The 12,289-nt window shown below is 35.7% G+C and overlaps 2 long non-coding RNA genes across 2 annotated transcripts; one reads left to right on the forward strand and one right to left on the reverse strand.

Annotated features, from left to right (window-relative positions):
* Positions 1-5,247: 5,247 nt before the first annotated feature.
* On the forward strand, positions 5,248-5,751 carry LOC112794382 (uncharacterized). Its single transcript, XR_003198846.2, has 2 exons — positions 5,248-5,339; positions 5,639-5,751. It is a non-coding gene; the product is annotated as an uncharacterized lncRNA (long non-coding RNA).
* A 4,809-nt stretch (positions 5,752-10,560) lies between these two features.
* LOC140184343 (uncharacterized) lies at positions 10,561-11,241 on the reverse strand. Its single transcript, XR_011880798.1, has 2 exons — positions 11,074-11,241; positions 10,561-10,986 (listed from the first exon to the last, which is right to left on the reverse strand). It is a non-coding gene; the product is annotated as an uncharacterized lncRNA (long non-coding RNA).
* Positions 11,242-12,289: the final 1,048 nt, after the last annotated feature.

A 12,289-nucleotide genomic window follows, 5' to 3' on the forward strand; every position in this document is an offset into this window, starting at 1 on the left:
ATAGTAAAGTCCAGAAATGTGAATTTAACATAAAAACTAATGAAAATATCCCTAAAAGTAGCTTGAACTTACTAAAAACTACCTAAAAACAATGCCAAAAAGCGTATAAATTATCCGCTCATCAGTGGACCCAAAGGAACACCTCAGGATTTGTGGACCCCACAGGATCATCTCAGGATCTGTGGACCTCACAGGATCCCCACCTATCTCACCCTCTCTTTCTCCATTCACGTTCATCCCTTCTGTTTTTCATTCACCACTCACATCCATCCACTCTTCCCCATACACCTCACCTACCTTCAAAATTCAAAATCTCTTTCCCACCCAAACCCACCCTACATGGCCGAATACACCTCTCCCCCTCTTCTCCATAGTTTCTTCTTATTTCTCTTCTCTTCTTTCTTCTCTTACTCGAGGGCGAGCAATATTTTAAGTTTGGTGTGGTAAAAGCATAAGCTTTTTATTTTTCCATAACCATTGATGGCACCTAAGGCCAGAGAAACCTAAAAAAAAAAGAGAAAAGAAAGAGAAGACAAAAGCTTCCACCTCTGAGTCATGGGAGATGGAGAGATTCATCTCAAGGGTTCATAACTCAGTAGAAGAGCATTTGACTACATATCAAGAGAGCATGAGAAATTTCCTCATCAAGAAATCCCTGAGATACCTCAGGGGATACATGTTCCTCCACATAATTATTGGAAGCAACTAAGGATAGGAACACCAAAATCACTAGGGATCATGCAACAGAAGCAAGGAAGAGACATAAAGGAGCTCAAAAAGCACCATTGGACCTTCAAAAGGCGCCACCCTCACTAAGGTAGACTCATTCCTTAACTTCCTTGTTCTTATCTCTCTGTTTTTCAGTTTTTTATGTTATATGTTTATCTATGTTTTGTGTCTCTACTTCATGATCATTAGTAGTTAGTAACTATGTCTTAAAGCTATGAATAATTCCATTAATCCTTCACCTCTCTTAAATGAAAAATGTTTTTAATTCAAAAGAACAAGAAGTACATAAATTTTGAAAATTGTCCTTGAATTTAGTTTAATTATATTGATGTGGTGACAATATTTTTTGTTTTCTGAATGAATGCTTAAACAGTGCATATTTTTTATCTTGTTGTTTATGAATGTTAAAATTGTTGGCTCTTGAAAGAATGGTGAACAAAGAGAAATGTTATTGACAATCTGAAAAATCATAAAAATTGATTCTTGAAGCAAGAAAAAGCAGTGAAAAAGTAAAAGCTTGCGAAAAAAATGGCAAAAAAAAATAGAAAGAAAAAGAAAAAGCAAGCAGAAAAAGCCAATAGCCCTTAAAACCAATAGGCAAGAGTAAAAAGCATCCAAGGCTTTGAGCATCAATTGATAGGAGGGCCCAAGGAAATAAAATCCAGGCCTAAGCGGTTAAATCAAGCTGTCCCTAACCATGTGCTTGTGGCATGCAGGTCCAAGTGAAAAGCTTGAGACTGAGTGGTTAAAGTCGTGATCCAAAGCAAAAAGGGTGTGCTTAAGAGCTCTGGACACCTTTAACTGGGGACTCTAACAAAGCTGAGTCACAATCTGAAAAGATTCACCCAGTCATGTTTCTGTGGCATTTATGTATCCGGTGGTAATACTAGAAAACAAAGTGCTTAGGGCCACGGCCAAGACTCATAAAAGTAGCTGATGAGCGGATAATTTATACGCTTTTTGGCATTATTTTTAGTATGTTTTTAGTATGTTTTAGTTAGTTTTTAGTATATTTTTATTAGTTTTTAGCTAAAATTCACTTTTGTCGACTTTACTATGAGTTTGTGTGTTTTTCTGTGATTTCAAGTATTTTCTGGCTGAAATTGAGGGACCTGAGCAAAAATCTGATTCAGAGGCTGAAAAGGACCGCAGATGCTGTTGGATTCTGACCTCCCTACACTCGAAGGGAATTTTCTGGAGTTACAGAAGCTCAATTGGCGCGCTCTCAACTGCGTTGGAAAGTAGACATCCTGGACTTTCCAGAAATATATAATAGTCCATACTTTGCCCGAGATTTGATGGCCCAAACCGGCGTTCCAAATCAGCTCAAAACTGTCCGGCGTTAAATGCCGAAACTGGCACAAGAATGGGAGTTAAACGCCCAAACTGGCACAAAAGCTGGCGTTTAACTCCAAGAGAAGTCTCTACACGAAAATGCTTCAATGCTCAGCCCAAGCACACACCAAGTGGGCCCGAGAGTGGATTTTTATGTCATTTACTCATCCTTGTAAACCCTAGGCTACTAGTTCTCTACAAATAGGACCTTTTACTATTGTATTCTTATCTTGGTAGCTATCTTTAGTCTTATGCTATCTTAGATCATGGGGGCTGGCCTCACGGCCATGCCTAGACCTTGTTCTTATGTATTTTCAACGGTGGAGTTTCTACACACCATAGATTAAGGTGTGGAGCTCTGCTGTACCTCGAGTATTAATGCAATTACTATTGTCCTTCTATTCAATTCAGCTTATTCTTGTTCTAAGATATTCATTTGCACCCAAGAACATGATGAATGTGATGATTATGTGACACTCATCATCATTCTCACTTATGAACGAGTGCCTGACAACCACTTCTGTTCTACAAGCAAACAAGGCATGAATGTATATCTCTTGGATCCCTTGATCGGAATCTTCGTGGTATAAGCTAGAATTGATGACGGCATTCAAGAGAATCCGGAAGGTCTAAACCTTGTCGTGGTATTCTGATTAGGATTCAATGATTGAATGACTATGATGAGCTTCAAACTCCTGAAGGTTGGGCGTTAGTGACAGACGCAAAAGAATCACTGGATTCTATTCCAACCTGATTGAGAACCGACAGATGATTAGCCGTGCCGTGACAGGGTGCGTAGAACATTTTCACTGAGAGGATGGGAGGTAGCCACTGACAACGGTGAAACCCTACATACAGCTTGCCATGGAAAGGAGTAAGAAGGATTGGATGAAGACAGTAGGAAAGCAGAGAGACGGAAGGGACAAAGCATCTCCATTCGCTTATCTGAAATTCTTACCAATGAATTACATAAGTATCTCTATCTTTATGCTTTATTCGTATATCATCCATAACCATTTGAATCTGCCTGACTAAGATTTACAAGGTGACCATAGCTTGCTTCATACCAACAATCTCCGTGGGATCGACCCTTACTCGCGTAAGGTTTATTACTTGGACGACCCAGTGCACTTGCAGGTTAGTTGTGCGAAGTTGTGATATTATGTTTAGACCATGGTATTGAGCACCAAGTATTTGGAGCCATTACCGGGGACTGTTTGAGTTGTGAAAAGAATGAATCACAATTTCGTGCACCAGTAGCTGTGTTAAAAAATCAACATACTTAACTAGGAGAATCAATAACACTATCCAAAATTCTAAGTTCCTAGAGAAGCCAATCATTCTAAACTTCAAAGGAAAAAGTGATATGCCAAAATTGTTCAGAAGCAAAAAGCTACAAGTCCCGCTCATCTAATTAGAATTAATATTCATTGATATTTTGGAATTTATAGTATATTCTCTTCTTTTTATCCTAATTGATTTTCAGTTGCTTGGGGACAAGCAACAATTTAAGTTTGGTGTTGTGATGAGCGAATAATTTATACGCTTTTTGGCATTATTTTTAGGTAGTTTTTAGTATGATCTAGTTACTTTTAGGGATGTTTTCATTAGTTTTTATGCTAAATTCACATTTCTGGACTTTACTATAAGTTTGTGTATTTTTCTATGATTTCAGGTAATTTCTGGCTGAAATTGAGGGACCTGAGCAAAACTCTGATAAGAAGGCTGACAAAGGAGTGCTGATGCTGTTAGAATCTGACCTCCCTGCACTCGAAATGGATTTTCTGGAGCTACAGAACTCCAATTGGCGCGCTCTTAACAGCGTTGGAAAGTAGACATCTAGAGCTTTCCAGCAATATATAATAGTTCATACTTTATTCGGGATATGATGACGTAAACTGGCGCTCAACGCCAGTTCCATACTGCATTCTGGAGTCAAACGCCAGAAACACGTCACGAACCAGAGTTGAACGCTCAAAACACGTTACAACTTGGCGTTCAACTCCAAGATAAGCCTCAGCTCGTGGATAGATCAAGCTCAGCCCAAGCACACACCAAGTGGGCCCCGAAAGTGGATTTATGCATCAATTACTTACTTCTGTAAACCCTAGTAGCTAGTTTAGTATAAATAAAACATTTTACTATTGTATTAGACATCTTTGGTCTCAGTTTTATTTTATTATCCATCCTAGGAGACTATTGATCACACTTGGGGGCTGGCCATTCAGCCATTCCTGGACCTTTATCACTTATGTATTTTCAACGGTGGAGTTTTTACACACCATAGATTAAGGGTGTGGAGCTCTGCTGTACCTCAAGTTTTAATGCAATTACTATTATTTTCTATCCAATTCGATTTATTCCTGTTCTAAGATATTCGTTGCACTTCAACTTGATGAATGTGATGATCCGTGACACTCATCATCATTCTCACCTATGAACGCGCGTGACTGACAACCACTTCCGTTCTACCTTAGACCGGGTGCAGATCTCTTGGATTCCTTAATCAGAATCTTCGTGTTATAAGCTAGAATTGATGGCGGCATTCATGGAAATCCGGAAAGTCTAACCTTGTCTGTGGTATTCCGAGTAGGATTTCGGGATTGGATGACTGTGATGAGCTTCAAACTCCTGAAGGCTGGGCGTTAGTGACAGACGCAAAAGAATCACTGGATTCTTTTCCAACCTAATTGAGAACCGACATATGATTAGCCGTGCTGTGACAGAGCATTTGGACCATTTTCACTGAGAGGATGGGATGTAGCCATTGACAACGGTGATGCCCTACATACAGCTTGCCATAGAAAGGAGTGATGAAAAACTAGAAGGAAGAAGTAGGAAAGTAGAGATTCAGAAGGAGCACATCACCTCCATACGCTTATCTGAAATTCCCACCATTGAATTACATGAGTAACTTTATCTTTATTTTCTGTTTATTTACTATTATTTGATTTTCGAAATTCCATAATCAATTATTATCCGCCTGACTGGGATTTACAAGATGACCATAGCTTGCTTCATACCAACAATCTCCGTGGGATCGACCCTTACTCACGTAAGGTATTACTTGGATGACCCAGTGCACTTGCTGGTTAGTTATGCAGAGTTGTGACTAAGTGTAATTCACGTGTGAGAGCTACCAAGTCTTTGGAGCCATTGTTGATGATCACAATTTCGTCCACCAATGGCCAAATGAATTTGCCTTTCTCTAAGGAGTTCTCGTTGCCATCGGTGGTTCCATGCCTGGGCGGCTGTGGAGAAGCTTACTATTGCAGGTAAGGTTGTAGTTGTTTGAAATGATGTAGGGTGTATAATGCTTTTGTTTTGTAATTTTTCCTACTTAGGAATAGAAGTAAATGAGTGCTGTGAAATTCCTGTGAAAAATTTTTGTAAATAATGTATGTTAACTTGAGTTCTAAAACAACAGTACAATAAGAAAGCTACACAATACCACTATTTCTATCTTCAGTTGGAGATTATGAAAAAATCAACCCATGCTCCAGTTCTTGCAAATTGTTCTTTCTGAATTGTGCTTTGGAATAATCTATTTCGACGATGTTGTCAATGCCTGTAGCACATCATGTGCAGAGGCTGACTGGGAATCTTCGCATTCTTTACTCTGCACTGGCGAGAGGTCTGATCCCGCTCATAGGGAGGCACTTCTTAAATTCAATAAACATGCTAATGGTAAGATTTTTTTCGTTTGGAAATCAATGATTTTTAACAATCTAAATTTCTTCAGAATATATTATTTTCTTTATGTTCCTATTTATTTACCATTGGTCTTCCCTTTTTCCCCAGAAAAAATGATATATTCATCCTTGCCGCAAACGTACGCTTCAGTTTTGCACTGAATTTCTTGATTTGTTACTTTTCGAACAAGCTGTTTTCATCAATCTCTATAGCTACAACATTTATGATTTATCTGACTGGAAGCCTGGTTGGATTTTGTGACTAGGCTATTTGTTTTACCATATAGAGATATCGCAAGTTAAAAGCAAACTGTCATGAAGAGAAAATGAAATATGATACTTCTGATGATTCAAACAGCTATAATGCCTCACTTCTTTTGGAAGCTTGGAGGCCTATATCAATGGGACACAAGAGAAGGTAGTTACTGGCTGGTTTTACCTGCTTAAATGAAGCCAAAATAAACGGTATTTGTGCTTTTATGGTGCATGATGTTATATCTTGTGACAAAGTGTTCTGTTTCAAGTCTTTAAGGTTTCATATATGTTTGATTTGCACTACGTTACTTATGTGGCATGGTTGTTGAAATTGAAACATTTAACCAATCGAAACATTTTTTATTTTCTCCTTCTGTTTTAAGTTGAAGCGGTTCTTGAGCTCATCAGAAAACAAACCCAACTCACTATTAAGCAGGTACCTATATATCAACCAACTCTAATTTATAAAATCTTCATCGAAATGCATGATTCATTTAACTAATTAATACAAGAGAAGTTTTGCAACTATGCTTGTGTGGAACACTTTTTGAAACAAAAGGGTGATAATGTCAAACGAGCTGCCAAGCAACTCAAGTCTTGCCTTTCTTGGAGAGACTCCATAGACATCGGTACATATTATTCTCTTCTTTCTACAAATTGCAAAGCTTCTTAACCGTTATCATCAACAAATTAAACTACATGGACTCTTTTCTATTCTTTGAAATTTTAATATCTTTTCTATTCACACACATACAAAATATAGATATTTGATGTTAAAATTCAATCTATTCAAAAAAAATAATATGATTAACACGTGTAGTGAAGTGTAAAGTTTTTCATATTCCTTTGGACTAATTCATTTCACCATATTGTCCAATCATGTATCCAATTGGAGCACTGCAAGTTATTGTTATGGTTAAGAGTGACATTTGCATCTTAATTTGACTCTTTAATTATTGATGATGTCTCATGTCTGTATTTTCTATGTTAGAATTAATCAACCAAGGAGAGTTCCAATTGGCATTATTCAAGACGAATAAAAAAGAGAATTTATTTGTTGATCGAGTATTGCTTACTTCTTTTCATTTGTTTCTAACTTCTTAAACCATGAAAATCTGTTTCCTTGATCTGATTATGGTTAGTATCTCATATGAGCTTCTCAATGTATTTTCTCTTAGATATTTGATTTGTTTGACGCAAAGCACAATGGGATATTATGGTTAGTATCTCATATGATCTTCTTAATGTATTCTCTCTTAGATATTTGGTTTAACACAAAGCACAATGGTTAGTATCTGATTATGGTTAGTATCTCATACATTCATTTCATGAGTAAAGTGGATTGTTGAACATGATTCAGGCTCAGCTATCTGAGTTTGTAAACGATGCTTTATTCTCATCAGTTTCATGCAAGCAGCCTTCCCAGCCACCTCCTCTCATGGTGCCCATTACTGTTATCAATGGAGCTACTGCCAAAAGAGCTGGTACCTACTGCTTCCTCTCTCTAATGGCAAAGCCTAGTTTATTGTGAAAAGAAATTAGTGTCTCAAATGCTTCAAAATTGATTATTAAGCTTTATATTTTCTTGTGCTACATTTACATTATGTTTGGATGGAACATTGCCTGCCTATCACTTTCATCCTGGATCCGGATCAGGAGCCAATAGTTGGCTCATTGACTTAGAGGTACATTAAAATAATATATACTTATAGTGTCTCTATTTCAATAACGAGTCTTAATATTTTAATATGTGCAAGTAATTTGAAATGCTCTGTCTCGGAACTCAATCGATGGAGCTCTCTCGTGATATTCGAAGGGTCACCAGAAACACATTTGATTTCAGCATCTTTTGCCAGTTCTATTTTGAGTCTAGTCTGTTTAAGTTCTTCTTCAAGAGAAGATATTTTCAATGAATTCTGACTAAGCCTCTCGCGGGTTCTCTCGAGCGAGATTCTTTCCTTCTCTAATTTCTTGTTAAGCGATTCGACAGAAGCTTGAACATCAGCAAGATCATTAGTAGTTCTTGTTAGGTTCAACTTGGCATGCTTCAATTCCATTAGTATCCTTCTTAAATACTTATATCTGAAATAGTTTTCACAGATGTGGTATGAAAATATGCTCTTTATATTCAACTTATTTCTTAAACATACTCATCATCGTCAAGATTAAATACTTCCAATTAGTTCTAAAATGATACAGTAGTGAATTATTTTGGCAGATTCAGGACCAATTTGAGATATTTGATCTTTCGGGACTATTTTGACTATTAATACTATTTGTTAAGGATATAGTCAAGTGAGGAATTCAATGGCATAACACCCCTTTTCCATATACTGTTGTTCTTAGGTGATGGCCATACTTGCGAATTTCAGATATGTTAAATTCAAGATTATTGATGCAAGAATTGCTCCTGAGCCACTTCATAGGGGATTTGGCCAGTTAATTCCAACAACACAACGAGTGGCCTATTCTTCCTTCCTTATGGCTATGCCTCGGCTTGTGGAGGTACATTCTTGTGATTTTTAGCTTATAATGATGGTTGCATATCAAATGTAATTGAATGTAATAATTATTTGGTTTCTCTCTCTGACTAACCCATTGTCATATTATTTTCGAAAGCAGTGCATTTAATCTAGTAGTAAGTTGATTTTCATGTCTTATACCATAAACTTATTTACTTTTTGACTGGTTACAAACTGATTTGGAAGAGGAAAAGGCACATGAAATTGCCAAGTTACAGGATGCTTTGCATGCAATGCAAATACAGGTAGATGATGCAAATGCCAAAGCAGTTAAAGAGCGTGAGACAGCACAGAAAGCCATTGAAGAAGCACCACCAGTTATTAAGGAGACTTCTGTTCTAGTTCAAGACTCGGCAAAGATTAAAGAAGCACCACCAGGTTCTTTCTCTTTTTCTCCTATTAAACTTGCAGCCCCAAATCGAAAGTCACTGGAACTAGACCAGATGTTGAGGGGAGCTTCACTTGTGAATTTGTTGCTTGAGATGAAGAATACATTGTATATAGATTATGTTGTCACAATTTTTTTATTTTTTTCAGGATTTGATACTTGGAAAACAGATGAGAAATGGAAAAATATAAGAAGGCAGAGAAGCCTGAGGCAGAGGATCAATTTATGACCCCACTATTTGAATCAATGGACACAATAATGATGAATGGTTTCTGTACAGATGAAGTTCCAATTTTAGAACCTAATTAAGTAACCTTATTGTATATTTTGATTTAATTAGAGGACAATAGTTGATGTATCAATACACTTTATTGATGTATGGTTGTTACTTGTTATTATAATTGATGTATCAACACTTTGTTTATAGTACTTTTTTTTTAGTTTGATAATACGGTGAATTTGTTTATTTTTTTGAAATATTATAAATATTCAAACACAAATTAGATAAAAATTTGTATTAAATTTATATTTATTTTGTATGAAAACAAGTTTATTTTGTAATTGGAAAAATCTAAAAAAAATTCTATTTTACCTTATTGTCGGATTTACAGACGGATTTTCTGTCTGTATTCAGAGTGTGAAATGATTTTCTAAGGTTAAAATTACAGACGGAAAATATGTTGCTAATTACCGACAAAAAATCTGTCGAAAAATTCGTCTGTAATTACAGACGAAAAATCCGTCAGAAATCCGTCTATAATTACCGATAGAAAATTCGCTGGAAAATCCGTCGGAAAGCTCGACATTTTAGGGAAATGGATGGAGAATTTACCGAGGAAAAATCCGTCGATAATTGGTAAAAATCCGTCGGTAAATAATTTCCAACGAGGCTTTGACAAAATTCGTTGGTAATTTCATCGATAACCAAAAATCCGTCTGTAATAAAGACTAAATCTGTTTGTAAATCTGTTTGTATTAATCCATTTTCTAGTTGCGTAAGTATTTGGGGTTGCTGTTCATTTTGCATAGATCCAAGAAAGAGACTTTTTCTTTTGTGAAAGACAGTGGCAAAAAATTTTCACATTGGAAAAGGACTTTCATATCAACAAGAGGCAAAGAAGTATTGCTTAAAGTAGTTGGAATAGCTATTTCGGTGTACACAATGAGCTGTTTCAGGTTGCCGGATAGTTTGATTGATGAGATTCACTGCATATGATGCAGTTTTAGTGGGATCAAAGACAAAATGAAAAGATAATGCACTAGCTGGGACACTATGAGCAGAGAAAAGACTAGTGGAAAAGATTGGAATTTAAGGACCTAAAGGCTTATAATATAATAATGCTAGCTAAGTAAGGATGTAGACTACTAACAAAACATCACTCATTTTTTATAAGGTTTTTAAAAACAAATATTTCAGACTCTTATCTTTCTTAGATGCAAAGTTTGGGACAAGACCCTCCTAGACCTGGCAGAGCCTATTAGAAGGGAGAAAAATTATAAAAAAAAAGGAGCAATATAGAACGTCACAATAAAAGAAAAAACATAAACTCGGAAAGACCCATGATTTGGTAATCAGCCATCATTCAGATTAATAGATCCAAAATTTAGAAATGAGAACATTACCTGAATTAGACAACTCTTTTATAACAAATTCAGTCATGAGATCGCACAAATCACCAACTCCCAATAAAATAAGAAGAGGATTCAATCCACTATATTCTTACAAATTTAGGGGAGTATTCTATTAAGTTAGGGTATAAAATAGCCTATTAGTTCTTTCATCCACCACTTGATAGGGCTTCATTTCTAGTATGGAAACAAAGCTCTCTAGAACGGAGTATGAAACCTAAAATGCCAGGCTAAGATCAAAATTTTCATATGAAAAATTATCCATGAAAGGATGCTAGCATTGACCATAATTAAAAGCCGCATGACACAAGTCAATAAAATATGCCCAAGATACTCGAACTTGCCGGAGAACCTCTTATGCTATTGTTTTCTGTTCAAAAGCCATGCCATGTGGAACATTGCACCAGTAGCTAGTGTAATCGCCAAAAACTCCACTCTATCAATATGTGACTAGTGGTCATAATCTATGGAAACCTTGAAAAAATAATCAGATTTCAGCAAAAGGAGTACCCAATTTATTTACCTTTTATGGCAATCGTGGTTAGATGGAAATGTCTTTGTCTTCGAATAGCTAAAAAGACGATATGAAAACTCACTCTCAAGTGCTGTGAATGGCAGAGGAATTCATGCGGCACTGTCCAATGGTTCAGCGAGCACCATAATCCCCCTTTTTCTACTTTACTCTTCATTTATCTTGAGACATTTACTTTACAGTTTGTTTATTTGGAATACCCTATTTTAGGAATAGATCCTCTTAATTTTTTTTTTCAATTGAGAGAATAAAACGTAATTTTAACTCTTCAATATTTTTTCTTTTATGTTTTCTCTTTATCTTACCAATAAAATATATGATGAGAGCTCATATTTTACCCCTTTTAAATAAGAAAAAAATTGAGAAAATCCAATCCCTTTCATTTTCTATCAACAAACTCATTTTCTTTTAGCAATAAAATAAAATTAATTTTAGTAAAAAAAATTAAAAATATTAGAATGTTACACAGCTCGTTGTTACCTTTTTTTTGTGTGCATTTTGTTTTTCACCCTTTAATTCTTTACTTGACACTTAACAAAGATGTCTTGTCTAAATTTTATACAAACTATGTGCCTTTTATTTTAAGAAGACACCTTCTCAAAATTTGTCTTATTTGCTAATTTTCTCTATAATAATTCAGTTATCATACTTTTAAATTTAACATAATTTCAATTTTGAAAAAACACTATTCAGGTGGTTCAACGAACAAAATATATGATCGCCTATTACAAAGTCACAAAAGCTAAGTTTTAAATAACAAATTTTAACTACAAGGCAAATAGTGATAACACACAAATCAATAATCTCATTGCCAATTAATTTGGTTTTGTTTCTTTTTTTTTTATTTATTTAGTCACAAAAAAAAATCAATAATCTCATTTACCGAACAAATCCAAAACTAGAATCATTATTAGCCGTTCATGTGTTTATGATCCAAATTATCGAAAGACCACCAGTGACGTTCTCCACACAAGGTCTACAGTAAAATTACGAAGAATCTTGTTCAAATTTAAAATCCGTTGCTTCAACGGCTATTTGAGCACTCAAATTAAAAAGGTTGAAAAAACAAAAGCCATGTGCAGTTCTATCTCTCTGCAATTCTAATCTGAATTCTGATTGAGAATGCAAAGAGAGAGAGATCTTCAGTCATGGAGAATAATCTATGCCACCGCCAAATCCAAAGGTTTCAATTTCAAATTCAAGTTCG

Source organism: Arachis hypogaea, chromosome 4 (assembly GCF_003086295.3).
Source record: "Arachis hypogaea cultivar Tifrunner chromosome 4, arahy.Tifrunner.gnm2.J5K5, whole genome shotgun sequence".
In the NCBI taxonomy this organism is placed as follows: Eukaryota; Viridiplantae; Streptophyta; class Magnoliopsida; order Fabales; family Fabaceae; genus Arachis; species Arachis hypogaea.